The sequence below is a fragment of the Bos indicus genome, chromosome 7 (assembly GCF_029378745.1).
Source record: "Bos indicus isolate NIAB-ARS_2022 breed Sahiwal x Tharparkar chromosome 7, NIAB-ARS_B.indTharparkar_mat_pri_1.0, whole genome shotgun sequence".
NCBI classification, from domain to species: Eukaryota; Metazoa; Chordata; class Mammalia; order Artiodactyla; family Bovidae; genus Bos; species Bos indicus.
Genome location: NC_091766.1, coordinates 52,649,080 through 52,658,415, shown reverse-complemented (window position 1 = coordinate 52,658,415; position 9,336 = coordinate 52,649,080).

Here is a 9,336-nt window from a genome sequence, read left to right as displayed (position 1 = left end):
CAGTCAGCATTCACACACATATAGATGTATGCATACATTCAAAGTCTCAATAAAGGTATGCTCACTCACTAGGGGCTTCCCCAATGGCTCAGCAGGTGAAGAATCTTCCTGCAATGCAGGAGACACAGGAGATACGGGTTCTATCCCTGGTCTGGAAGATCCCCTGGAGGAGGAAATGGCAACCCACTCCAATATTCTTGCATGGAAAATTTCATGGACTAAAGAGCCTGGCAGGCTATGGTCCATGGGGTTGCAAAGAGTTGGACACAACTGAGCACGTGGCACTCAGTGAGGGCCCAGGAACAAAAATATGGAGGATGCCGATGTTCTAAATATCAATTTTCTAAAAGACTGTGCAAATTTTAAAGCCTCTCCTCCTCCCCCGCCTTCAATACCAATGCTTCACTAGCAGGGCTGCTTAGTCTGCCCCTGACACTTGGCAGAGATGGATGATCTGGGATGTCCAAGGTCAAGGGTGCGGGGTTTAACTGGTGGGGGCTCTATGTGCATGCAGGGGAAGTTTTCCTTCTTGGTTCTCCTGCATCTCCCCCATGAATTGGCATATCCCTGGATTTAAAGATATGTTTCTGCTGCGTGGCCCAGATGTCAAAATTATTAGTTATAGCTCTGCATTTATTCATACCCACCTGCACCTACATTCACAGTCTCAAACAAGCATTTACATTCCAACACAGAACGCATACCCAGAGATAGGCTTCCTGGCCACATGGTGTGGTTCAAATGCTGCTGAGACGGCCTCCTTACCCTATCAGCTGGTCACATGTCTCTCAAAAACCCCACCATTAAATATTTATCCCTCTGGGAGTCCCCAGTCAAGAATCAAATACCTCTGGTGAAGGCAACACACCATAAAGTTATCATCTAACATTTTGGCAGGAACTCCCTTTGCCCAGGGCACTTCCCCCTGCCTGGCTGGCTGACTCTTACTCATTCTTCAGGTCTGCTCTGGCCTTCCCTGCTGCTCCCTCTTCCTCTAGACTAACAAGGGAGGTTACGTTCCTCCATCATCCACTCTCATTACTCTCTGTCATTTTCCTTAGATACATCCACTATAACTGTAATTAAATGATTATTTGTGTCATTATAGTTGCATAGTTTGTGGCTGCAATAAAACTGAGAGCCCCAGGAGGTTAGGGGCTGTCTTTCTCTCTGATCTTCACTGTACCCCCAGTGCCTAACATGTTGCCTGGTACATAGTAGATGTTCAATAAAATTTAAATGGAGTTGGAGGGTTTGAGGAAAGGAAAGGAGGAAAGGGGGCACAAAAGGTCAGAGCAGATAATTCCAAACTTTTAAAATCCTAGGCCTGTGAATATTATTAGTCTTGCCTTTCCTAACCTGCCAGAGTGACATCAGGTCCACTTCCCTGGGTGATGTTAAGATGTCTGAATGGGTCCACACAGGGACAGCCCTAGGATTTAAGCTGACAGAGACTTCTCAGCTGGAAGAAAGAGGGGCATCCTGCCTGGTCTGGCTCCCTACTTTTCCCAATCATGACTAAGAACTCATACTTCTAGAGCAAGCCTTGTATGAGGATGCCCCTCTTCTAGGTATCTCCTGGTAAATAAAATGGAAGCTTTTTTGTATTGTATTGTCTGAGAAAGTATGACATCAATAATAATAACAAAATACTAACAGCTGGCATTTACTGAAAGCTTACTATGTGTCAAGAACTGAATCAAGCACTTAACAATAGTTACATATATAATTATTTCAATTAGTTTTCCAACCATCTTGAGAGGCAAGTATGTATTATTCCCTTTTACAGATGGGGAACAAGCTCAGAGAGATTATGTCATTGGCCCAAGGTCACCTAGGGCCAAACTAGGAAGCAGTTGAGTCAGGACAGGACTCTAGAGGCCAAGTTTTTACCCACCGGGATATACTACCTTCCCTTTTAAGCTCTATTCATATTGTTCATGGGGTTCTCGAGGCAAGAATACTGAAGTGGTTTGCCATTCCCTTCTCCAGTGGACCATGGACTGCAAAGAGATCAAACCAGTCAATCCTAAAGAAAATCAACCCTAAATATTCATTGGAAGGACTGATGCCAAAGCTCCAATATTTTAGCCACCTGATGTGAAGAGCCAACTCACTGGAAAAGATTCTGATGCTGGGAAAGATTGAGGGCAAGAGGAGAAGGGGCAGCAGAGGATGAGATGGTTAGATAGCATCACTAACTCAATGGACAAAAGTTTGAGCAAACTCAGGGAGATAGTGAAGGACAGGGAAGCCTGGTGTGCTGCAGTTCATGGGGTCCCAGAGTCAGATACGACTTAGTGACTGAACAACAATTTTAAGCCCATGAGGAAATGCCAGCCTATCCCTTATCCTTAGACTTTCATACTTACTCAGAAGATAGAAACTGACACCATTTATAAACTTGGGGTTTATTTGGGATCTTGTCCTAGAAGCACCTAGACTCAGCTCCTGGTTCCTAGAGTCAAAGAAGAGGAAAGATGCCAAAACATCTGGAATTGCAGGAGGAAGCAGATACATATTGCTAGAAGGTGCCAGTTCCTGGATATTCCCCAGGAAAACATGCCTGGGTTCAGGCCCTCCTGCTTGAAAGTCGGGCCCATTTTAGCCTTCCCTCTGGACTTCTCTTCTCCCAGTGGTGATCCTGAGGGCTCATTTTAGACTGATGGTTTGAGGTAAGTGATAGATGAGCCACACAGGGTCACATAAACCCAACCCAGCCAGTATGAGGGAGGGTCTACCATGGAGCATGGGTTCTGTTTTCTTGGGATCTCACTTAGGGTCCTGGATTATTGCGTAGAGCCCCGTCTAGAAGATGAGAACTATTGTGGACACCGGGTCATGGTCTCTTTTTCCCCCACCTCTCCCTCATGCGCTCACCTCAGTTTTATTCCTCCAGTGATTAGCAGAGCCTGAGCTCCAAAGTAGGTCTGGACTCAGTTTAAGACCATTAAGGTCCCAGACCCCATGCGGCTGAAATTTGGTCTGTCACAGATACTTTCCAGCTTATCTTTTTAGCCTGCATTGATCCTGATGTTTTCTCCTCTAGTCTGTGAACTGCTAAAGGGCAAGGTCCAAATCAGTGTTGAACAGGGTCAGTGGGCATGCATCCTCTACTGTTGCTTTCTTCTACTGTGTTCTAGAGACTAGAAAGCTAGACTACATTTCCCTGACTCCCTTACAGTTAAGTACACTTGTGTGACTGGAAGGCAGAAAAGTGGGAAAGGCCTTCTTTCTACTATTTTGGGCTTTCTGCTGGTAAGCAGGATTCTGGAGAGGTGCAGTTCTCCTGCAACAGTTATTCCAGCTTCCTGGTCTCTTCTTCCTAATTCCTAGATGGCAAAGCTTTGGCAGTGTGTTCTTTAATTCAATAGTACCGATGGTGGCCTTTTGAGTCCCCATTTCTGATTATGGAATATGTCCTAGCCCTCTTGGTACAGCTTCTAGGAGTCCACTCCACAGATCTTTAAACATATTTTTGTAAGGACTCAATTCCCTATATTAAATTCCCTTCAGTTTAAAACACCTAGAGTAGCTTCTGTTTCCTGCACTGAATCAAGCCCTCAAAGAGTTGTGGAATGACTTCGTGGCAGGGCAGAGTAGGTAGATAGTAGGAAAAGAAATAGACATATTTCAAGGGCTGTAAGCCTTGTACAAAGGGGATAGAAGGCAAATAAGTACACAGTTCAAATGTATGAGTTCAGAAGTCTGTTACAGATCCACCATTGAATGCACACTCAATGTGTGTGATCCTTAGATACAAACACACACGCACGCACACACATACACAGAGCATGACTCGGGATTCTCTCTCCTAGCTTGAAAATTCAGCCACCTTTATTTAGTATCATGGCCCCAAATGGGATGGAGAATCATGTAGAAGATAAAAGATGTGTGTGTGTGTGTGTGTGTTAGGAAGATAAAAATCAAGGTGAAGTGATAAGACTGCAGAGAACGAATGAAGTAGGAATAATAAAGGAAGAGCTGGAAGTATGTGGGAGAGTAAACTGGGAGTGAACTTAAATTGAAAAGAGGAAAGGAGGCAAATGAAGGGGTACTTAAGGGGAGATAAGCAAGAAAACCAACCTCCTCACTCCTGAATACTTGATTTCTATTGCACAGTGCCTGGAAAATAGCAGGCATTAGATATACATTTACTAAACTGAAGAACAAAGTTAGGAAGGATGGAGGAGGCAGGATCACACAGGATGGGGTATGTGCGTACTTACAACCACTAATATTCATCAAGTTTTACCGTGAGCCAGGCACTCTGCTAAGCATTTGACATGCATTATGGATTTAAACACACAAAGCTCTCTATGAGGCAACTGTTAAAGTATCTTCATTTTATAGATGAAGAAACTGAGGCTCAGACAGTTTAACTCATCCAAGATCACACAGATAGTAAGTGGCAGAGTTAGAACTTGAATCCTGACTTGTCTGACTTCAAAACCAGTATTTCTCACCACCACATTATATGTATTCCTGTCTGAGTCAAAGGTAGGTCCACCCCCCTCCCCATCCCCCTGCATAAGTTCAGAGGGCACACAAAGGGACATGTGCCCAGACCTGGTCTATCAGAGAGGAGAGGGCTGGCAAAGGAGGATAGGGAAAGCAGCTGGGGCCAGGCCAGGTTCCCCATCTGGGGAGGGACCATATTAAAGCCTCATCTTCAACAACACACAGAAAAACAATTTGAAACTTAATCATCTCCCAGAATTATGATCCCTCCCCGCAGCAGGGAGCACATTAGCAGAGCTGGGAAATGATAATTCAGCAGCCCCCAACCCAGCAGGGAGGGAAAGAGAGGAGGAGGGTGGAGAGAGTTAGGAAAACAGAAACAGAGGCAAGGCAGAGATAGGGGGAAGGGAGGCAGGGCCTGACCTCTCCCAGTTTTTTCTTTAACTCTATCAGAGACAGCCTTCCAAGGGAGTGGCCTGGTGGCACTTGACCCTTCAATTCTCCTCAGATAGGGCAGGAGTCAAGTTGCCCCTTGGGTCAGTTCTCAGCACCCATGGATGCCCATGTCCAGAGCTGCACCCATGCCCACCCAGGCTAGGTGTGGTTTACAGTGTTAGCCTAGGTGGAGGAGAACTCCCAAGCTCCCAGCCAGCTGAGTCTGGCCCTGAGCCCCTTCTGGTGTGATGGCACCTAGGCGAATCGTTGGTCCGTCAGGACCCGAGGTGCTGGACAGCTCCCAGCCCCAGAAATATTTCTCCAGAGAGAGCCAGAGAATTGGGGCGAGGCTTCTACCCAAAACCGCGGCAATTCCCACCCTTAGGAGAACCACGAAGGCTGCCGGGAGCAGTAGGGGAGAGGGCTTGGGGTCGTGAGGGGGTCCCGATGGAGATGTGGCGGGGACCTGGAGACTGGAGCCCTGGGGGCAACTTCTCCAGACACATTCCTTCCTTCTGAGTCGAGACCCCCCACTGATTCCACCACCCCCCGCCAGGGACAATGGTGCCTTCAGCCCCCAGAGATGAATGGGGCCTTTCAGAGCCGCACGCCACGGGGTCAGCAGCGGCCACCGGGTCCCAGGGCTGCCCAGCCTTCAGAGCACAGAGTTACTGGTCTGGGGCGATTGCGTAGCTCTTGTGGGGGGGAAGGTATTCTATGATCCTGGTCTTAGACTAAGACTGGTGCCTCCTGGGAAAGAGAATCATCCCAGATCAGAAAGTTCCTGGTAAAGAAGGATTTTAGAGGTGTGGGGAAAGAGGAACTCCCCTTCTCTGTGCCAGGCGAGGAGACAGTTGTGTGCCTCCTTGGGAGGCAACAGAGAAAGCTGTGTAGGGACAGAACCTACAAAGATTCTCTCTCCCCTCTCCAAATCAAGGTCCCCCCTCCCTTAGGATGGGGCAGCGTCCTCCTTTCAGTGTCCAGGTCCCTTCTTCTAGGGCTGTTCCTGAGGTCTGGTCCCTCCTCCCTGCTCCTGTCTCCCCTCCCCATCTCACACTGCACAGACTATCCGGTTTCTATGGTAACAGGCCCAGGAAGGCTCTGCCAGGAGGCCAAGGCCACTATTGCTATTGGTGGGGAGAGGGCTATAGGAATTGAACATAAGGAGCAGAAGATGAGTTCTAGCTCTCAGAGGGGGACAAAGACCTGTTGGGAGTGAGATTTTCACTGCTGGAGGGGCTCAAAGAAGAGAAGCCAGAAATATAATTTTGCGATGTGACCCAGGCAGAGTTGAAGGGCACCTTCTTGTTGCTCCGGTTCTTAGTGCTCTAGAAATCTAGACAAGCCCCATCAGAGGGGTAATTAGTGGGTGAAGAAGTGAAACAGGTAGTACCAAGAGTTTTGCCCCTGCCTTTTCCACCTGAGGCTCTATTGTTCTACTCCTCCTGGGGACATGCCCACTTGAAAGAAGGAAGTCCCCAGGAAACTAGAATGCTATTGGGGGGAAACCAGAGTGGGTGTGGGTATTCAGGGCTGTTCAGGAATTTCCTGTAGGCAGCTGGAGCTGGAGGTGGCCAGAGCCTAGGAGTGTCAGGTGCTTTTGTGGCATCTCTCCTCATATCTCCATTGAAGAGTTGGGGGTGGGTCTGGAGGCTGCAGCTTCCTCCCCTCTATCGAACCTGTCAGGATGCTGGGGTAATGAAAAGAAGAGAGTGGAGGTGGCCAAGCAGGGATTGGGAGGAGAGAAAGTAAAAGAAGCCTGAGGAAGGAGGGAGGGCCAGAAGAGGGGTGGAAGGAGTAATGCAGACATGTCTGGTGAGGGCAGGGAGGGAGCTTCATAGAGGCTTGACTCAGCTCCTGGGAAGTGAACCCCGGTCCTCACATCTTCTCAATACCTCTTGGGCAGAGACCATTGGAAATCTTAGAGTCCGGGGAGAATTTGTTGGGGCGATTCCCTTGGGAAGAGGCCTCCGAGGTTATCAGAAGGTTTAGCAAAGCTTCCCTGGGGAACAAAAAGGGTCCCTTGGGAGCCTAGAGTTTCCTGGACTTGAGCCATTGGCTCTCCCTTGGCTGGAGCCCCCAGAACAGTCGTTTTGGTGTTTGCTTATTTTGGTTATTTTTTGATCAGATATTTTGGCACTGTGCAAACTGTCTCCCGTTGCCATGGCAGCCGTGACAGGGGCTGAGGCACCGTGAGAAAAATACCAAAATTAATGAGTGAGCAAAAGTGCAGCCGAGAGAAAAACAAGGTTAAAAAAAGAGTTAAAACAGTAATGAAAACAGGCTTCCCAGCTTCACAGCAAAGCAGCTGCTGAAGCCTCCCAGAGCAGCAGCCCCCGCCCAGCTTTGGGCTCCTGGCATCTCCCAGACCTCAAGGCAGAACTCATTCGCCTTCCCCGACCCAGCCAGCCACAGACGCAACAGCCACTCGGGAGCCGTCCCAAGTACAACAGTAGATCAGCTCCAACAGAAGATCAGCTCCCATCTCAGGTAGCACCCTGCCTCCCAGAACAGCTTCCCAGGGAACAGCTTCTCATCTCCTAGGCAACAGAGTCTGGGCTCCATCCCCCACACAAGAGTGGTCCAGCTATATTACCAGGAAATGGCCTCCCAGCTACATTTGAGCTTCAGAACTATGGCTGCAGGCATAACAGCATCCCAGCTAGAGTCCTGCACACAATAATAGACCAGCCACAAGCCTGGGCAACAGCATCTTAGCTATAGCCAATCCCCAGTATGCTGTCATCACAGCTATAGTTTCAGGACCAATAGCATCCCAGCTACAGTCCTATACACAACAGTAGCTCTGCTCCTATCCCAGGTAACAGCCTTCCTCTCAGGTACAGGCTCCTAGCAACAGCCTCTCATCTCCTAGGACCTAAGCAACGGATCCAGCTACAGTTCTACCTACGTCATATGAACAGAGAACAGCTTCTCAGCTATAGCCAGTCTCAGGTATGCCAGCCTCACATCTTCAGTTTCAAGGCTTACAGCATTTCAGTTACAGCCCTCCTTTCCACATGAACACACACGACAGCCTTTGTCATAATCTGATTGTTCTGGAGATAGCCTAGGCACACCAGCATCATAGCATCACAACAGTGTCCCAGCTGCTATCAGTGGCAACAATTTTTTTGTGTTACAATGCCAGGATCTACACCATCCTAACTTTCTTAGTCACAGTCCATCCCAGGCACATACATATCACAGCAAGAGCCGTAGGCCCCAAGCATCCCAACTACTCCCACACCAAGCATAACTCAGGGTCCAATCCCCAGCCATAGTCTCAGCTGGAATCTCAGGCACCATCAGTTTAGAACTTGACCCCATATCCTACTTGTCAGTCAGGTCCTCCTCCCAGTTTGGTATGGGGCCAGGAACCTGGCTTCTCTCCTCAAATGTAACCTCCTGGTCTCTGCCCTCTGCCTGCCCTCCTTCTTTGGGAAAACAGCCTCATCTTCATTTCTACACTGTCCCAGGCTCAGGTCCCCCAGCCTGGCAGAGGGTTAGGAAGGGAGAGAGAGCAGGGAGAAGAGTAGACACACCCTGGCTTTGCGCCGGCCCAGTTCTGCTCCCACCACTTGGTGCAGGATTTGGGCTTGATGGTGGTAGAGTAGGGAGGACGGAGGAGAACATCTGGGAGATTAGCATTTCCTGCCCAGCTCTGCGGCTGCCTATCTTGCTCAGCCCTGAGCAAGGGAGGAGAACAGAGGAGCCTTTGAATGGCTCCCAGCAAGCAGACTGGGGAGGGTTTGCTGCAGCGGGCAGCAGGCACATGCTGGGGGCAGGGAGGCTGGGGCAGCTCCTCTGTGGAAGATTTCTTGTCTCTGGGCCACTGATTCCTCCCTTGGAGCTGTGCTCAATGATGGGGAGAGTGTGAATTTTGCAAGGGACAGAGAGAAACCACCTAAAGGACAGATTTGCCTGCCACTAGCTCACCTCATCTCTCACCCAGAGCCCCCCACCTGGGATTCTAGGGCTGAGGGCTAGGGGTGCAGACTAGAGCAGGGCCCAGGCCAGAAAGGGAGTCCAACGGAGAGGGGGCTGCTCTCGGAGAGATCTTGGCCAGCCCTTAGCTGGCCGGAGAAGCCCACCCTTACCCTGAGGAGGGCTCCACCGAGAATCCAGGTGTCAGAAGGGGAGATAGCAGAGGAAAGAGACAAGGGGTAGAAGAGCGATAGGGATGGGAAAATGCGGTTGGATAGGGACGAGGAGTCAGAGGCCAAGGCAAATAGAGACGCAGATATCGGTCATCCCGTATTAGACCTTTCCACACCCAGTGACAGTCCTTGCCAGGAACACAGTCTTTCTCACTCTTCTGAACTTCAACCCTCTGCATTGGCTTATCCATGGCGAAAGGCTGGAGGTCGTATTGGACTGGGGTACTTAAGAGCCTCGGGTACCAAACCCTGAGCGAAGGAAAAGGAATTCCCAGGCAGC